The sequence below is a fragment of the Hoplias malabaricus genome, chromosome 12 (assembly GCF_029633855.1).
Source record: "Hoplias malabaricus isolate fHopMal1 chromosome 12, fHopMal1.hap1, whole genome shotgun sequence".
NCBI classification, from domain to species: domain Eukaryota; kingdom Metazoa; phylum Chordata; class Actinopteri; order Characiformes; family Erythrinidae; genus Hoplias; species Hoplias malabaricus.
In genome coordinates this window covers 22689791-22709399 of record NC_089811.1, presented here as the reverse complement: position 1 = coordinate 22709399, position 19609 = coordinate 22689791, and the positions used below count along the sequence as shown (strand labels likewise).

The 19609-nt window shown below is 41.5% G+C and overlaps 1 long non-coding RNA gene across 1 annotated transcript; it reads right to left on the bottom strand.

The window, feature by feature from the left end:
- Positions 1–266: 266 nt before the first annotated feature.
- Positions 267–16696, bottom strand: LOC136710526 (uncharacterized). Its single transcript, XR_010804641.1, has 3 exons — positions 16378–16696; positions 4896–4946; positions 267–346 (listed from the first exon to the last, which is right to left on the bottom strand). It is a non-coding gene; the product is annotated as an uncharacterized lncRNA (long non-coding RNA).
- Positions 16697–19609: the final 2913 nt, after the last annotated feature.

Sequence of the window (19609 nt, the reverse complement as noted above, 5' to 3'; positions counted from 1 at the left end):
TGGTGGCCTGTGGCTTTTGGTAAATCAACTGGGTAAATCGAGAGAAGCACATAGCAAAGGGGGTGTCCTCCGACAAGAGCCTCTTTTAGAGCCTGTGACACAGAGAGAGTGCTATTCTGTGTGGTCACAGGATGAAGCCCACATTGTGATAACATACCACACAATCTGAAAGGAATGTGCCAACAGGAAGTTGAATGCCATCAGAGACCCAGTAGCCAGATGTAGCTGCTGATTGCAACACAGGATCTACACTGACTACTGAGCACCTCATGAGCAAACCTTCATCGTCCAGCAGGCCTTCATCACCCAGAAGACTCTTCCTCACTGCTTTGGCCAAAGGCAATCACTGAAAACAGAAGGGGGGAATGAGGAGGTTAGACAATAGGAACTTGTGAGACTCTTTCCTTTTCTCTTTGATTCTTTCTTGCACACACTGGCAGCAGGGGTTGGTGTAGGGGATAATTTCCTGATGGGCATTTCTAAGCATGCTGTTAAGACTTGCAAATAGCTCTCATTCTTCCCCATTAGCCTCTAGGCAGGAAGGTAGACAGACAGAAGCCAAGGCTTCGCTATTTGTGAAGCACTTCTGTGCTCATCGCTCGTTGTTAACCAATCAGACCTGGGAGGGGGGAAGAGGGGGACAGGCATTTTTGGTGTTAATGAAGGTTTTTGCTCATACAAATGACTGGAACAAAGGGGGAAGCCTAAATTCCAAAATGGTGGACCACTGGTAAATATTGGTTAACAATGGTAAATAACTGTAAACGTAACTTATGGCAAAATGTCATTAAACCGATAGTAGAAGGGGAAAAAAATAGAGGACAGGCATTTTGTTGTTATACAGTGAATTCATTGTTACAGACTTAGAGTGAATTAAAGCATATGTGAATACACCTGTATCACCTACAGCTTTTACTCAGGTTGTGTAATAAATATCAATATGCATATTTACATAAGGTGTATTTACATTAACTTGTATTTGTACAAAGTCCCTTTCCAGACAATTGATCAGATGCTTTGAATATGATTATAATATAATGTAAGTTGTATAGGAATTGTTGGGGCAAAGTTAGTACCTATTTGACCACTAGGACCCACTGATAACAACACTACTCACAAGAAAGTGATTCACGTTGGTCTAGATGAGCCTATTATATTGGAGGCGTTTCTCCCAGGTTTTGCTATAGTCTTGTGTGCAGAGTATGAGGAACCCAAATAATCTCTGTCCATATGCACTGACAAGAAACCTACTGATATCAAGTTTGGTGAATATGAATTGTGCTGTGAGGCTTAATATTGCATAATACAATGTCCATGCTCATGTTTGCGATATCAAACGAGAAATCGCCAGTTTGGGAAGCACCAAACAAAAAAGGTTAAAAAGGTTAAAAGATTAAAAAGTTAAAGGTTAAAAAGGTTAAAAAGGATTATACTTTAGTGTTTTGCATGTAATTCTAACTAGTTTTAAGCAAATATGTTAGCCCAGGCATTATAAAGAATAATGTATGTCATATGACATCTTAATAACACATTTATTAACTATTATAAATGCCGGATTCACAACAACAGGCTGCAATCTCAACAGGTTCTGATGAGATATGTGTGAGAGGAATGAGAAACAGGACAACGCTTGAGGAAAGTCTTCCTCCCAACCCACTGACCCTACCATATGAAGACTGCAGTGTGATTAATGTGAAGTATGTATGGGATTACGGTAATGCTTCCAAATCAGCCTCCTCACCCCGAGCCACTGAAGCAGTGCAAGTGGGTGAAGGCACCCTCTTGTAATGGCTCCAGCTCGGCATACCTGAGGCCTTGTGACTGTATTGATCAAACATTCTTTGACCAGCTGATGGTCACTTGACTCCAATTTTTCTCCATTAAGGGAATTGCTCTCCCTCTTGTAACCCCCCCTGTCTGAATTCCAGTACTTTGTCACTGCTGTAGCTGTCAATGTCTTGCTGCTCTTTGCCTGATCAGCCTTTGGCAAAGCCTCTGGTTGGTGATGCCTAGGGTCTGCCAGGGTCTGTTGGCTGCCACAGATACACCACCACACTCCTTGGCCCAAACATAATCTATCTACCACACAAAGGTGCTAGAATATAGCTATAAGCCTAGGCATTCAATAATGAGCTGTCTGCTGTCATGGCAGAGGTCCCTAAAGAGAAATGGCCAGCTTGAGCAGTCTAAAAAAATGGAGAAAAGTCAGACTTGTCACTTCCAAGATGCTGGTGCAAAAATTGCAAGATGTTGACTAAGTGTGTGTTTGTGGTCTGATTTATGAGTTGCGCTGACAGAGCATTGTGGTATTTTAAGACACTGTCAGCCATATAGCACTGTCGTGAAACACCTCATTGCTATGGCAATGTAATCCATTACAAATAAATGTTTCATTAAGTAACACATAAACTACAAGTTGAAGTAATATGTAATGTCATTACTCATTATTTTTAGGTTACTCCCTAAAACTGATATAAATGGGAAGTAAAAGGCAAACTCTATTATGCCTTTGTTGTGCTTTATTGAGAATCCACACTAAACTGAATTTTATGAAAGGCAGGTCACTTTTATGATAAAAATTATCCTGTTGTAAAATCCTGTTTTGAAATAATTTACCCATCAATAATTTGTTTTACAGCACTTCCTTTGCTTCACAATCAAAGTTGCACAGACAAATGTTGCAGGTAGTTATTGCACTTGCAAATGTTCAGGAAGAGATCATTTATATAGAGGAAATGTATCATTTTTATACATTGAATTGAATATAACTGACATAAATTATGACATAAGTTCCCTAACTCTGTAATATGATGAGGAATTTAAAGTTAGGAATGAGAAAATCTGTCAAATGCCATAAATGTACATTCATAACAATAGCAAAAAAATCTCCAAATATTAGTACATTTATCATGAAAAAGAGCACCCCAAGTATTTGTAACATTTGTATGTTATGATTCATTATGATTTGTGGTATTTATATCCACTACCAAGTGAGCTCCCATAGTGGCGCTTTTTTGCCAAATCAAAAGATGTCTGTTAAGTGCCTGAAGAAGAATTACAGAAACAGTGCTGTAAACTGTTCCACTGGAGGCAATCCTGCTGTTCCTAACCTTTTTGTGCTTAGGTTTAGGCTAAATGTTAGGCTGAGGGCTAGGTTAAAGGTTAGAGCTAGGCCTAAGGATAGCGTACGTTCATGTGTACATCCACAAAGGGCGAAATATATTTAATATTCATTGTAGGAACACTGGGTATTGTGTTTTAGTAAAAAAAAATAGACTGTATATTTAAGAGTTTACCTGTTTTGCTTGCATTGAGAATACTTACATAAGTATAACATTTTGTATGTTTAATTTAGCTGGTAATTTTAGCTGAACTTTGCCTCTGCCACACAATGGACAAGTGATATGAACAAGTGATATATAATGTGTTTGGAAAGTACTGCCTGGGGTTCCCTAGGGAGGTATTTGCTTCCTGCTGCAGCTCTGCTGTCTGCCCCCAGGGATGAGCCCCCACCCTTGAGAACTCAATAATGACCTGTAGACACTAGGAGGATTCGGGCACATTCCTTCATAATCTTCCAGAAATAACATTAAGCCCAGGGGCTGTCCAGACAATTCGTGGCCTGAGAAAGTCTCCAGGGGAATCAGGGTGATACCCTATTTAAGTTAGGAAGTGATATAGTCTATAAGGTTGTGTTCAGTGTAAATTATTTTGAAGTGTTATTGATTGGGACCCAGCAAATCAATAATGTTCAGAGTGGTTCAGATTCCCTATGGATTTTTTTCTACTCTAATAGTTATTGGTTGTGTCTCCGTGTGTTATTTCATTACATGATATGCCATGTTTATGTATTCCTTGGGTAGATGTACTACTGTAGAGCAGTGTACATAAAGCTACATGGCACATAAATAAGCCTTTCCTGACAATGTATATACAATGACATAAAAGCTAAATGTTTTTGCAACTTTTTAATGAAAAGGGAAAAACTTTCAAAAATATGAATGTAAGTCAGCATGAAAACACTTTAAACCAAGCACTTTGTCAGCTTTTCTATTGCTTTGCTTAACATTAATGTTCAAATTATTTTCATCTGTTAAATCTATTAAAACTCTGTTATGAACCCATTGAAGAATTACAGATACAGTGCTGTAAACTGTTGTGGGAGAATGTTTTACTGGAGTATGGAAAAAAAAAGTGTCCTGCCATTTCTAATTTTTTTTTACTTTAGGCTTAGGCTAAGGCTTATGGCTAGGGTTGGGTATAAAGTGTATGTCCATAAAATATGAACCATACTTCTTACTTATTTTATGAGCTTTGAGAATGGTGTTTTAGACCAGACTGCTATATGCGCTGTAATAACATCAAAATTAAGAAATGTAGCCTTTAGGGCTTCAAAGCATTTTAATGAAATTGTTATAAAGGGCTTATGTAGGCATCAGACAAACTTATTGTTGCTGGGTTTACACTTCCTTTTTTCTAACATAAGACAAAATTACCTTTTTCATTTAAATGAATAAAACTGAGTCATGTCATTTCTACCAAAGGTCCCACAAGTTACAGAACCAAAGCAATCAATTATTAATTGATCAATGATAATCAATGATTAATTAAGAAAATGTGGTAATACTTTACAGTAAAATGACATTAAGTTATGGTGACAGTAATTAGCCTTTCTAAATGGTTAGGTAATGTCACGATCAATCATTAAGTATTTATAAGAAATGAGAACTAATTACTATTTTATAAAATCCTAAAATAAGGCTAGTTCTTGTTTCTATCATTACTTAATTACCAACTGTAAAGCCTATTACTGAATACAGTAATTAGTCTTCAGTTTTGTTATTGAATATACCCTTATAGTATAGTTACTGGAAATGCATTGTATTTAGACTTACCTGAGAGTGTTATGTTGTAATTTATCTAGTGAACTTGAACACCATGTAGACCTGCAAGAAAGAAAAAAGAATGGGTGAGAATTCACTTTAGCCCACTTAAATCTGAAAATATCTATCTATCTATCTATCTATCTATCTATCTATCTATCTATCGCTTCCGAGCCTTAGCAAAATGAGTAGAACACACTCAGCTTAGAATTTGAATGAAATGAGTAAACCACAGGTACCAAGGCTACTGCCATCTCCTGCTGTTGTTGGGAATAGTTTCTAAATGTAATAATTGACAAATAATTGGGAGAATGTGACCCTCTTATAATAGAGTCCTCTGTCGCAAAATAGAGTCTTCAAAAAAGAATCAGAACATGTGAACAAATATAAAATATGTGATAAGACCACAGATGCAATTAAATATGGATGCAAGCAGTCAGAAGACCTGCAGTTCAGACCGATTCAACTAAATGTGCTCATACCATGTCTCAGCCAAGCGTGAGTTACAGATTGATCAAAGAGAAACTAGCAGCTAGACATAAAGGAAAAGAGAGTCCTCTGGAATCACAGCAAGAATGATTTTTAGTGAAACAACTGCATCAGATGTGATAATCAGTTATTTATGTTAAGACCCATATGCTAACCATTTTCTTCACACTACAGAAAAATCACACCATGATCCCTGATGGACCTATTGGTGGCACCTGAAGAAGAATTTTATCATATAACACTGAAGCTGTGAGAGGACGAAGCCTACTGCTTTGAGCTTAAAGTTATGGTTATGTTTAAGGGATAGGCTATGACTAGGATTAAGATTAGGATACTGTTTAAGCCTGAGTGTAGGCATCAGAACTAGGAGAAACTATATTTTGCAAATGCTGTACGAATGGAGAAGGACTGGCGCCCCCTCCAGGGTGTATTCCCGCCTTGCGCCCAATGATTCCAGGTAGGCTCTGGACCCACCGCGACCCTGAACTGGATAAGCGGTTACAGATAATGAATGAATGAATGAATGAATGTATGAATGGATTGTGGGAATTTTTTAAATCAAGTATGTAACCCATGTTGAGACCAAGTTGGACTAAATTTATAGGCAGGTGGCTTGGTGGTTAACACGTCCACCTCTCAGCACTGGCATCTTAAATTCAAATCCCATCTGGGTGGACTTTCCATGTTCTCTCAGTGTATGCGTGGGTTTCCTCCAGGGTCTCCGGTTCCCTCCCACAGTCCAAAAAACATGGAGGTTAGGTGAATTGGCTTCTCTAATTGTCCTGGCGTGTGAATGAATAAGTGTATGCCCAGATATGGATTGATACATCCTGTGCGCGTTTGGATGCTGCTTCTCGCCAGTGTGTGTGTGGATTGAATGTTGAGCGATGATTGTAAAGTGTCCTTGGCTTTCTAGAAAGGTGCCATATAAGTGTAACATTATAAAAATAAATACAATTTTAAAAGTTCCTCTGGACAAAGGCCATTTTTTCCGCAATTAAACAGTTAACACTTCATTTATTTAGAACTTAAATATTGCATTTTACTGCAAAATTGAATAAAACATAAAATATAAATCCAGACAATATTGAGTTTTCTTACATTGTGTAAAATAATAATAATAATAATAATAATAATAATAATAATAATAATAATGCCAGCACACTTGAAATTTGTGATAATGTGAATCATGTCAAACAAAATTGCTAAATAAATGTTCTTAAATGCTCCTGGTAATGTTCAGAGCCAGTGAGTGAAACTGTGAGTCTCCGTGCTGGCAGTGTGTTGCTCAGGCCTGTGTTGATGTTGACGCTGGAGCAGATGTCTGGCAGACCCACTGCTTTCTTTTTGAGTCCTGCTTTGCTACTCCTCACTATTTTTACTATCTGTGCTCTGGGGCTGAAAGTGGGTGGGGAAGGGGTGGAGAAGGGTGGGAGTGGGTGGTGGGGGTAGCCTCTGCTGGCCGGGGCTATTCCTGGAGCCCCAGCATTTTTCAGTTGATGTGGGTTTCCTCTGAGCTGCCTAAGAGATGACTGGCCCTGACCACATCCACTTTCTGAGACTGAGAGCTGAGCCCCTTGACCAGAGTTCTGTCAACGTGGTGTGCCACCAAAAAGGAACTGAATCATTAACCTCACCCAGCAGGGGGAGGGGCAGTGAAGGAGGACAGGATGATGGGGGGAGGGGGTTACGAGGACTAGTTTGTGGTGGGGGTGGGGTGGAGGTGGTGTGTCAAGTGTGTGTAGCCATAGTATGTGAAAATTTGTATTGCTCCTTAGATGAGGTCAGCAGTGAGGTCAGAAACAACATGTAAAAAACAATAGTTATTTCAAACTGTTTTGCACTCCCAAAATGATTCAGTATATACTCCACAGAAGGGGTCATCCACATGGAGGCAGCCATCATTAAAACAAACTTAGTGCACTTAGTATCTCTGATACTGTGAGACCACTAGGCATCAGTATAAAGCCTGTTACAAATGTGAAGGGGATTAACTGGAGAAAATCACTGATTGTTTTTTTTTCTTTAAAGTCTAGCTGCTCAGATAATTATTCTGAGAAAAAGAGCCAAACTCCTCTTGAGTCCTGAGGAACATAGGAACATTTCCTAAGTCATACAATTTGAGGCTGTTTCAGGCCATGTATGTGTGTTTGTGTGTGTGTGTGTGTTTGAGTTCATGCAACTCCCGTCATTTGCAATACACCTGCACATTGCTGAGTTCAAGTTTTTGAAAGCATGTGGCACATCATTTGCATAATAAAAATATCAGTTCAGTCTCGCACAGCTCACTGTGAACAATTTCCAGTAAAGTCACCAGGAGACGCTAGTCAACTCACAACAGGCTCAGTAAAAAAGTGTACAGTACAGCTGTGGAAACAGCTGTCTGACAGCCAGTTTAAAGCACTGTAAACTTCCTAGTCATAAAAACCGCTCTACCATCATTGGGGCACAAAGTCATTACTATAATTACATGTTTAATTATTAATATTTTGGTGGCCATATGCTTGCTTTAAGATTATCAGCTAAGGATGGCTATCGCACAAATCAATTTGCATATAAAGGTCCAGTAGTTCACTATCCTCATCCAGCAGAAACACTTAGATCTAGTGGAATGAAGGGAGTGAAACAGTGCTGTCTCCTCCCTTAACATCCATGGCTGACGGGCTTGTGAACAATGTTTCTAACTTTCATGCTCCACAGGCACTGGAAAGGCTGCCTGCTACTCTGGTTATGTGTGTGTGTGTGTGTGTGTGTGTGTGTGTGTGTGTGTGTGTGTGTGAGTATGTTCGGTGCCATGTGGAGTCACAGTTTTGTCATTCTGGGTTCATACTGTATATACACAATGGAGAAATTTCAAGTGAGAAAGTGATCGTTTGCCTGAGGTCCTTTCAGCTGTGAGATACAAAATAATTGAGGACTAAGTAAAGATATAATGGATTTGACCATGTGACAGACGTATGAGCAAAGCCCACAGCCTGTCACATGTCATACTGCCACCACACTGCAGCCATCATGTAAAAAGAAACGCACACTCTTCTGAGCGATATTTGAGCGAAATTCTTTATCAGGAACTGACACAATCACAGCCGACCTGGCTTTTTTTTCTTTTTACTGAACACTGCTCCGTCTCTAATGTCTACGTGGCTATATCTCTGGCAACCAGCACTCACACTCAAATCAATTTTCTTGTGAAGACCCTCTCTGCTTTCCTGTCCTAACGGTAGAAGAATGTCAGTTACATTTTCTGTCAGGACTTCCTGTGAAGATACACTCTGTGTGCGTCTCGAACATGGCTCTGTTCCCAGAGCAATCTGCTCAAAGTGGGGGCGGTTGACGGGGAGGGGTAGGGGGCTCAGAACACAGATGTATCGCTTTCACCACGAGGTGGTCCCTTTTCTTAGCAGAAGCTGACAGGTTGTTTTTAAAGTTGCAACTCGGTTGGAGGACTTTCACTGTGACTGGATTCCAGTATCTGGTGGTGGTCTGCAGCTGATGATCTCCTCCGATAAGGTCTGACTGATATTACAGTGCGTGTAGGTTTGCCTTCATCAGGCCGGCAAGAGATCCATTTCACTCCCCTAAGCCCACTTGCCCCACACACTGAGACAGACCCCTGTTCCCGTGCTTGTCACAGACTTTCCACCAATTAGCAGCTAATTCCATTAGCCCAGGAGCCTATCAGATAAGGCAGTTCGCTCCCAAATTGGAAAGGCTGAGCATAATTGGTTCTGACCTCTTTCAGAAATGTAACAAGGGACCGGGAGGGAGGGGGGTGGCATAGTCTCCATTTCCTCAGTTTAAGAGAGTCATGGAACATAAGAGAGCCCTGCCATTGATGACAGCAAAGCAACAGTCTGGACGTCTGGGAAGTTTGTGTGCTTTATGGCTCTTTAATGCAGCTCTTATTAAAGTGAAGCTCTACAGAGGAGTTGAGTTCAAAGGGAAAGACGATACTTTGCAACTCTGCAGTGCTCTTTCTAGGGCTGAATGAAGAATGAAAAGGATAAAGGCTAGCACGTGCTTCTTCTGTGTGTAGCCACTGCTTCTTTTTCAAACTGCTGCCAACACAATTTCAAAAGCTCAACACACATGAACTATTGGCTAGCGTTTTGCTAAAGTGACAAAGGAAAGAGTAGGGCATCCTACTCACCCAGAGAGAAAGTGTCCATATGTGCTGTCTTGGGCTTGGGGTCATAGACATGCTGGACACTAATATTCATTTAAAATTGCAATTAATGTAAAGTATTGGTCAGAATACTTTTTCTAAAATTGTTCAGCTCTAGCACATGTTCACACTGACCCTGCCATTCAGACTTAGCCACTGGAAACTTCACTACTACAGTTCCATTGGGAACGAGCCCCTTTCCAGTATTGATGGGAATGGGCTGTCACATGGCAGAAGCTACCATCCCTTTACGAGCACTTGGAAGGAAGAAGTTGGGCTCTTATTCCCTGATGTGAGTGACTCCCAGAGTTGCCCCAGGTTCAGCTGCGCTCTTGAGCCACGTTCAAGCGTGTAGCATTACGGCTAAATGAAGGCCGATAAATTCTGCTCCATTAGAGCAGCACAACGTGCCTTAAAATAGCAATAATACTCACTCTGTCTGAGAGCACGCTGACCCCGACACTGATATCTCAACCACATCCAGCCCGAGCACACATCAGAGAGGCCGTAAAGGGTTCTGGGAGCTGCTAAGTTTCTGGGAGCTGCTTTGGTGCTAGCACCTGCACCAAAACTATCCACAAAGTCGATGTCAGAACCTTTAATGACACAACTGTTCTCTTTGCTCTGGCTTGAAATATAAAAGCCTCAATAATATACAGCACAGTCTGGATGCATGTACAGTTGTCGCTGACAGAAAGCAAACAGTGAAAGCTTTTCGTTTCAAAGGGTGACCATGAAGAAATCAATGATAAGAAAGCCATTGTTGGGATACAACTTTGTATCTCAGTATTTCAAAAGTGGGCACTTGTCAGGAGGGGGAACAACATTCGTAACGGAACACTAGGTATGATTTGGTATTTTTGCTCTAGGGCTCCCCCTACCGTTGCTGTGTGTAATTCACTTTTACAGCACTGTCCTGAAATCAGGGGGTCGGGGTAACTCCTCCAGAAGTTACATAGTGCAGTGCTGAGCCCAGACTAGCAATGACAGAATGTCTCTTCCCCCTGTTGCAGGTCAATGGAGATTTGCAATGATTTAAAAGCTGTAATTTTAAGGTAAAATACTACCTAGCCTTGCTTTAAGCTTTACAGACAGAAAGAAAAGCTTTAAACTTCCTTAAAACAAAAGTTCCAAGGGTTTTGTTCTGAGAATGAAATAAGAAGGCATGGTGGCAGAAAACAAGTTTTGGAGCTGCTACAAGTGGCAGATTTAGGAGTAGGTGACATATGCAGCTGCCCAATTTGGTATATTGCTAGGGGCAGCATGGAGTTCTATGCTCCATTTTTAAATGGAAAATGGGAAATTTCTTTTACCAATTTTTATTTTAAAATGGAAAATGAAAAACCAAACATTATTCAGTGTATGATTTGAAAAATAACAAAAATCACAAGGAAATTAAAAAAAAGGAAAATTCATTCATGGCAGAAGTGCCCTTGAGTAAGGCATCTAACACCCAGACAGCTCACCAGGCACAGAGGTGTTGGGCAGCCCTCTGGTCTGGGTGTGTGCCTGTTTACTGCCCCTAGTGTGTGTGAAGAATTGCTAACTGGTGTTTGTGTTTGTGTGTTCACTACCATGGATGGGTCAAACGCAGGGAAGCAATTTCCACAAGGGGCTCAATAAAGCTGCTTTTCTTCTTTTTCTTCTTCTTCTTCTGAATCACCACTGGCTACGATGCATGTTTAGTCACTTTAAGACGTTTGGGGTGATGCCCGGTAATGGCTTGCTGCCCTGTCAAGACTGTGTTCCTGCCTTATGCCAAATGATTGTACATAGGAAGCAGGATGAATCAGAATGAATGAATGAATATAGCACTGTACCTACTTCAGTCAGTGAAATGACAGATGAGCCACAAAATGTATACAGATTTAGCACAGGGCTCTTCAAAGGCACATTAAAATGATGGATTCTCTCCATCGAGAGTAGTAAATACATAATCATTAATTTTTTATAATGTTTAGTAAAGTTTTGAAATAAATACATTTCCTGAATAAATACTGTATTTAAGGTTTATCTGGCATCATGCTAATGCAATAATTCTGACTCGTCATTAAGTGAATTTAATGGCTGGTGGGTCTCAAGTTGAATGAGTCCTTTGTTGCTTTAGCACAGTGTCATGTCATTGGTGTCATTTTGGGTCGTCATGTCTCACTAGGTGAAGTGCTACATAGTGAGACACTTGTTGGGATTCCACCCACTAGCTAAGACTAGACTCCCCTAATTTCACCATTCTACCAAACCTAGAGGGTAAAAATGGAGACGTGCTGCTAACAACGTCACTAGAAAGCTCAACATACTCACAGAGGGTGACCAGGGAGGAATACACACTGAGAGAAAAATAGAGCCCATGATGCACCAGAGATGGAACACAGGTGGCAAATTGGGATCCCGAAAGTAAAACACTTTCCAGGATGAAGTTTTAACTGCCCTGACACCTCTGAGGTTGGTTTGGAGTGATTGCAGAAGCCAGGCTTTTGGAATGAAATAATCATTTGTCGCCTAAGTCTCTAACAGCTAGTGTTTTGTTTCTGTTTCTGATTGATTTATTCACATTCTGAGAAATAATCGTATCACATAATATACATTATATTATATTGATATAAAATAGTTTTGTTTGTCAATATCACCCTACATATAGCAGCACTGTATTCTCCTATCAAAATGAATGGGCTTTTTTACCAGCCAAAACAATGAAAACTGAGTCTGAAAGATGGGAGATTCTCATTGAATGCTCTTTTCCCTGACATGTTTTTGCTTGTGGAGCCTTTTCCTCAACTCTCTGGGCTTTATTGGAATCCAGTGTACCTCCCGTTTGTGTGTGTGTGTGCCACCCAGGTGGGAAGCACTGCCCAAATATGGGCAACCCGGCACTCATGCTCACACAAAGCAGGGTGTGTGTGTGTGCCCTGCCATTACCTGAGTACCTACGTCACACGTACATACACACACACACACACACACACACACACACACACCCAACTCTCAAATTCACACTGTGGTATCTCCTATCATATCTCAACTGTCATTACCAACAGAATTCAGGTACGATAACAAGAGCAGGTAAAGTCTTAGGGCTCCAGAGGCATGTTGTGTTGTTGTGTAAACGGAGAAGCGGAAGGCTGAGGGAGAACGAGCTGATCTCAGATCTGTCTGTCCCACAGGTTACATAACCTTGACCCTGTGGCACATTTATGGTAGGCATGGCACAATAGCCTACATAGTGACATCACAACTGCCGGCACACACCCCTCTGGATGCGTCCATGAGATAATTTACTTTACTCTCTGCCCTGAGGGAACATGCCAACATAGGCAAAGAGAGAAAAGGGCACACCCCCCACCTCTCCACCTTCACCTGCCACTCCTGCTACTGAGTGGGTAGGTGTAGCACAAGTGAAAAACCGCACATTTCATTGTCTCACGTAGAAAAAAAAAAACCTGGTGATTCACCAGTGCAGACGAAACTCTAACTGCTGCAGAATGTAACCTCAAAAACTCCAAAGCGGCGACACACCCGAATCAACACGCACACACTGAGTGCTACCCGCCTTTAAGCTTTATACCAGGAGTGTCATCAGACCCAGTAATGGCGCTAAGAAGGGTGGGTAACACGTGGATACATTCCACTTCACTTCTATCAGTCACTCAGTTCTGACATAATACTTTTGGATTTAAGTTATGTGTTTTACCCTAGTAATAAGACTTTTAACTGAGTATGGATTTAAGCATACCAAGGTCATTGTTCTTAAGACTTTACACATTCATAAGCCTTTAAGGACAAGCGACAAAACACTATATATGCAGACATTATCCAGCAACACTCCATAAAAATGTACCTTTTACTTAAAAAAAACCATAAAAATCTTTAACATTCAAGGGTTGAATTAATTTATATCTACAATCATGTATGTATTCTTAAAAATGCGTACATGTTACTCAAATGATATCTCTGTATATAGATGATTTAATTTCATGCAACATTTTGACATAAAATTAAGAAGATATAAGTAAATCTAAAGTGTAATTTCTTTGAGTGAAATTAATCAGGTTTACCCTACAAATCATTATGACAGTGTTATGTAGAAATAAGCCCTATTTAATTTGGGTGTCATGAAAGGCTTATGTAGGCCCTGACCTTCAGAAGAAATATCTATAAAAGCATTGGTATATCATTATCAAGTGAAAGAGAAAAACAAATTAACCAATCAAGTCACACCAAATTCAAAAGTATGAGGTCAACAAATGTGTTAATTAAGTAGTTTTTTTTAGAATTTAGAATCAGCAAAGGAAGTGAAATTTGTATGACTTCATCCTTCTGCTTTTCATCTACTCTTGGTCTAAAATGAACCTCAGAAGTTTTGCGACTGATCACAAAGCAGCACAGCTACGAATCAACAGAGAATGGAACAAGAAAAAAAAGCAATTAGTAAGTAAAAATGAATGACTAAAACACAACAGAGTAAAGTTGTGCTTGAGTATACTTCAATTGGAAAATACCTGTGCATAAGAATTTAAGAAGAACTTAAGAAGATCTATATGCACTTGTCTTGAGTATTTACTAAGTACTAAATCATACTAAGAGGGGACATCAGGACTCCTCTACGGACTCGCTCTGCTCGAATCCCCAGAGTCAATTATTATTTCATTAGAATACTATCTTCACATCACAGAGTGCTATTAGGTTTTTATCAGTGACAGAGGAAACCCTTGGTGTGATAAGAGAGCTAGCACTCTGAGCCACAGCCACCGTGCTCTGAGTTCTTTCTCAGAAAAGAGTGTGCCAGTCTAAGACTTTCACAACCCAGCTCTCCTTCGTCTTCTTCTTCTTCTTCTTCTTCTTCTTCTGCTTTCTTTTAACTAGGGGATTCTACAGAAAAAGAAAGCAGCCCCACGTGTTGGGCGTCTGTGTGAAAGGAACCTTCCTGAGGTGAAGGGTGGGGTCTGGGAGTGGTCATCATTGTGTAGCGCTCAAACACAAAGGGCATGAGGGCGTACGAGGCCAAGGCGCCTTCCCGTGAGTACGGGCCGCACGCACAGGGGTCAACAAGTGACCGACACATTCTTTTCTGGCGGGACGAGGCGTCGATCCAACTGAAAAATGCACACACACACACGCCCTGCAACCCCACACCCCAAAGCCCTGCTCCTCCACTTCCGGCAAGTGGCTCAGATGGTGACTGCTAGCCTTGAGCTCTAATTTTAGTGCCACCATTGTTTGCAGTCCTTTCCGGGCAGGAAAATAATTAGGTTAGTGTGTGAGGTGGAAGACCAGTGGACTTTGTCCATTTAAGGGGCGTGTGAGTATTCCCCCAGTCAGTAACGCTGAGTGGTAAAATTGCTGTTAGCTGTTAGCCGAGTCACATGTTCATGGCTTTGCTGATTGGGCTAACAAATACCAAATATACCGGAAAAAATGCATTTCCAAAATGAAACAAAAAAAACACACAAGCCTTCAAAGATATTTAACATTACATGTATCTCATCAATGTTGTTATGTAGCTGAGAATGTAATATATAACATATATGTTAAAGTCCTTTTAGGCAACGGTTCTCAAACTAGTCCTCAGAGCTCACCTGACAGGTCATATTTCTGCTTTACCCCAGCTCTAAACACATAGGTCTACAGCAAATATTTGGACCATCATTAGGACCAAAGAGAACCACTTCTTTGTAGAGCATAAAGTATTCCAGTCCTTCAATGACACAACAGTAAAGAACCACACACCTTTCACAAGTACAATACATGTGTAAAGAAAAAAAAAATCAGACAGCCCTGAACTCTGCAATTACTCATCTGGCTCACACAAACTCGTCGGCGGAGGCTTATGAAGACTGACTTTGCGCATTTACTCTGGACGCTGAAGAACAACAGCTGGACAGGAGTTGGCTGTCTACGCACATGCCGTGCTTGTCCAGTGACTAAGTCCCCCTAGACAAACACATGTAGCCCAGACCTTTCGACCACTGATTCATTCTGCGTTGGGAACCGTACACGAACACACAGCCTCGCTGGCCCGGCGTCACTGGAACAGCTGGTCAGTGAGAGGCAGAGGGTCCTGTAAATCTAAACAGCAGTGTCTCCACCCACCCAATGACAGCCAGTGGGCCGGCCGGCCGGCAAAGCAGAGTTTGTCCTCTCATTACCTGAGAGCGTCTGGCCAATCAGAGCCGCCCTACAGACGGCCCATTCATAAAGAAGCGGCATTGTGCTGTGTAGGATACTGTATACATTGTTCCTCCTTCTGGGTTCACGAGAAGTAGCCACAAAGCCTGCCGCTTACTCAGTAGGGAGACACCCGAGGGGGGGAGAGGACAACACCATGACTTGGGGGAAACCCCCAGCCGACACACACACACACACACACACACAAAACGAAGCGCTACCACATGTAAACTCAAGAAGCCTTGTATGAGTCCATTCAGAGGCAATAGTCACAGGGAAGATTAGCCTGACCTATGACAGCTTAAGAATCAGTTTCACTTACAGTTAGAGCTTCCCTCTGAAGATTCATCATGTGACTCAGTGAGAAGAATGAGAAACCTAAAGTCCCAGCAACACTTACTAAAGAAATCTAGCATATACTCATACTCATACTCATACTCATAATCATACTCATAGATATCAACGTTCAGCCTACAGTTAAAATATCTCTTCCATCTGTGAGATCGTCAGACTCCCTCCGTCCTCAGCCTAGTTATCGCCAATCTGCAAACAATTTTTCAATTTTAACATGTGCCACATGATATCCATTAGCAGCCATCCCTAGCTCCGTGCTTTCAGTCTTTCTTTCTTTCTTTCTTTCTTTCCCTCCCCACCACCCCCACCCCTTCATTCACTTACTCAGTCTGGGTGAAAGGAATACTTCCTGATGGCTGAGGCGGTGTTGCTGTGCATGTGCCGGGTCCTCTCCGTCTGCCGGCCCCCCATGTCCAGCCTCTTCTGAAGCAGAGAGAGAACGATTGAGAAGTATAGAGAGAGGGAGGAAGAGAGAGAGATAGAGTGAGAGAGTTCAGGTTCACAAGCTGTCATAGCTTCGGAATTGCTGCTGGAAAATAGAAAAGAGAGCAGCTCCACTCGGCTCAGCTCAATTACCGGCATTCTCCAGCCTGAGACTTTAAGTCTCTCTCTCTCTCTCTGTCTCTCTCTCTGTCTCTCTCTCTCTCTCTCTCTCTCTCTCTCTCTCTCTCTCTCCCTCTATCGTTCAAATTCTTCAGCGTCTAATCAGTAACAGTCTTAAAGTGACAGCAGCAGCAATAGTACAGGAGAACAGTGGGTCCTCTCTCGGCTTCAGTCAAACACCTCTCTTCTGCTGCTCCAGCTCAAGCTGACTATCACAGTTATCACTGTCATCGGATTTAAAAGCCTCTCCCTCACTTGCCACCTCCCTCCCTCCCTCCTTTTCTCCCTCCCTCCTCCCTCTCTCTCTCTCTCTCTCTGTCTTATATTCACACTGCCTTGCTCCCTTCCTTTCTCTCTCTCTCCCACTCTCTTAGGTTTGGTAGTGGGCTGAACCTTTTTCGCCACTAGCCTATCACTGTTGAGAGTCCTATTTCAGCTCTGAATTGAGAGGTTAGACAGAGGACACTCATTCAGAAAAAAAAGAGCATGACACAACGGGAGGAGGGAAGAAGCTGAGAGAGAGAGAGAGAGAGAGAGAGAGAGAGAGAGAGAGAGAGAGAGAGAGAGAGATAGAGATCCTCCAGAGCAGGAAACTCCCCTGCTTGCGAGCCTGGAGTATGGTCAGTGTCTCTAAATAAGGCCAACGTCTGGCACCCTCCATCCAGTCGCTTCCTCCTCGCTCACTGAGCCTCATGAGGCTTTATGAAGTACAGCCTCGCTGTCTCCACAGGAACCCTAACAAACCTCACACTCCAGATACGAGCACATACAGCTGAAGAAATAAGCCTCTCACTGAGCATCTGTGCCTCACTCTAGACATCCTTCCACATGTATTAACCATTTAAAGCCTAGTCTCACATTTCTGGGTCAGCTTAAGGTTTATTACAAAGTAATTACTGTTAACTACATAGTAATTGCTATGAAACTAATATATAAGGCTTGTCGTTGTGAACAATTTGTTGAGGGGGCCTGAAAGGGTTAATATGTCACTGCTGACATAACAACACTTTGAGAGAGTTAACATAAAAGCTGTTAAGGTATGCTGACGGACAGGAATCTGTACTATGTCATTCTGAGCTGCTCGTAAATTGTGCGTAAATAGTTCATACCATGTAAACGGCAACTTGTTTTTTTTTCTTTTTACATTTTTTTTTTACAGGCAAGAAACAAACAAACAAAGCAATGTTTGATGTAATAGTGACATTATATTCTCTTGGCATGGCTGCCATTTTCTCTGATTACATGCGAACCAAAAGTGACAATATGACACACATAGTTAATGTAATCCACTGTCAATAGTGCAATCAATACCTTTGTAAACACTTGAGGAAAACAAAATATACAAAATTAGTGGGAAAATATGGATGTCTCAGATGTCTTACTCTTCCTACAGATGATATTATTTCCTGAAAACAAAAACCTAATACTGAAATGGCCCTTATGGCTTTATGACTTATGGAAATTCAATAAAGCCAGGGCCACAGCTCTAGTTTGCTTTTTGGCCAGGTTGGTCTGGGACTTGGGAGTGGTGTAATAATCCAGCTCAGTCTCTTTGATCTCTAGCCCAATCTCTGGCTGGCATCGTCTCCAGCAGCCACCTCTACCCATGCACAAACACAGTAGAGGCTTTACACCTTACACCTCTCTTTCAGCTCACCTTTCAGCAGGAAGAGACACAGTGAAAGAGAGGAAAAAAAGAGAGAAACAGGGGAAGAAATGACCAGTCCACCTGTCTGCCCGGCTCTGGGCGGCCCCTCGGAGCCGCAGCGGCGCTGAAACCACTTCTGAACTCCATATTTCAGCTGTTAGTCAGCGAGAGGTTGAGTGACTCAGCCCCACAGTGCTCGAGCCAAGCTCAGCACACACAGTATCCTGCTATACCCCCTCTGTCCAACACAGCCCAGTTCACTGCCCGTGGCGGCCCACCTCACACACACACCGCCGCACACACCCCAACACACCCAGCTCCTCGCCCACAGATGCTCCTCAGTGAGTCATGTGTGAGGGGAAAATGACCTCTGTCCACACATCACACTTACCAAAGCCCATTTGTTTATGTTTGAATATAAAGAATATAACTTCCCCACTGGATCAAACTTAGTGTCTCAGACATGAAATGGATGTGGACAGAGATGTGTGAAATGGATGAAAGTTTAGAATAAAAAATATATATATTAAAACGATTAATATATAATGTTTTATTTTATAATTTTCAGGAAGACATTTATTTAGGTTTTAAATTAATTTTAATTAATTTAATTAGCAATAGACAATCTCAAAAGGCAGCTATATGCTCTCTGATAAGGTCTAGGCATGTTTCTGAGAGGGAGATATAGTAGCAGTATTAGCTTCATCATGTTGTGTTAATATGCTATAGAAAATAGCATGGTATGAGGAACTGTAAATACTACACTTCCAGCACGAGAGCTGAGCTCTGGAAATTGGAAGTAGCTAATGTATAATATGTCTTACATTTGTGTTCATACTATAGTTTGTGTTTTATCAGTATTTGTCATACACTTTCAATAAATTCAGTCGGTCGGTTTGTTTTGTGAAATGTGGACACATTGCAATGTTCAGCAGAATATTTAAAATCATGCTTATTTATTTAAAACATTTTAAAAATGTCTCATCTCTCCATCTTCATGGCAGTCGGTACATGGCAGACGGCGTGTGGTGTATATGCGCATGTGTCTGTGTGTGTGTGTGTGTGTGTGTGTGTGTGTGTGTGTGTGTGTGTGTTTGTGTGTGTGTGTGCATTTTCTCCTGCTGTGTGTCTGGATGCAAAAGTGTGCTCGACCACAGTACAGACACTTTGTATTCAAGTAGAGGGAGGAGGAGCTGGTGAATCACACGTCGTAACGTGTCAGTGCGGTGTTCTCTCTCTCTCTCTCTCTCTCTCTCTCTCTCTCTCTCTCTCTCTCTCTCTCTCTCGCTCATTTTCTTGTCAGTG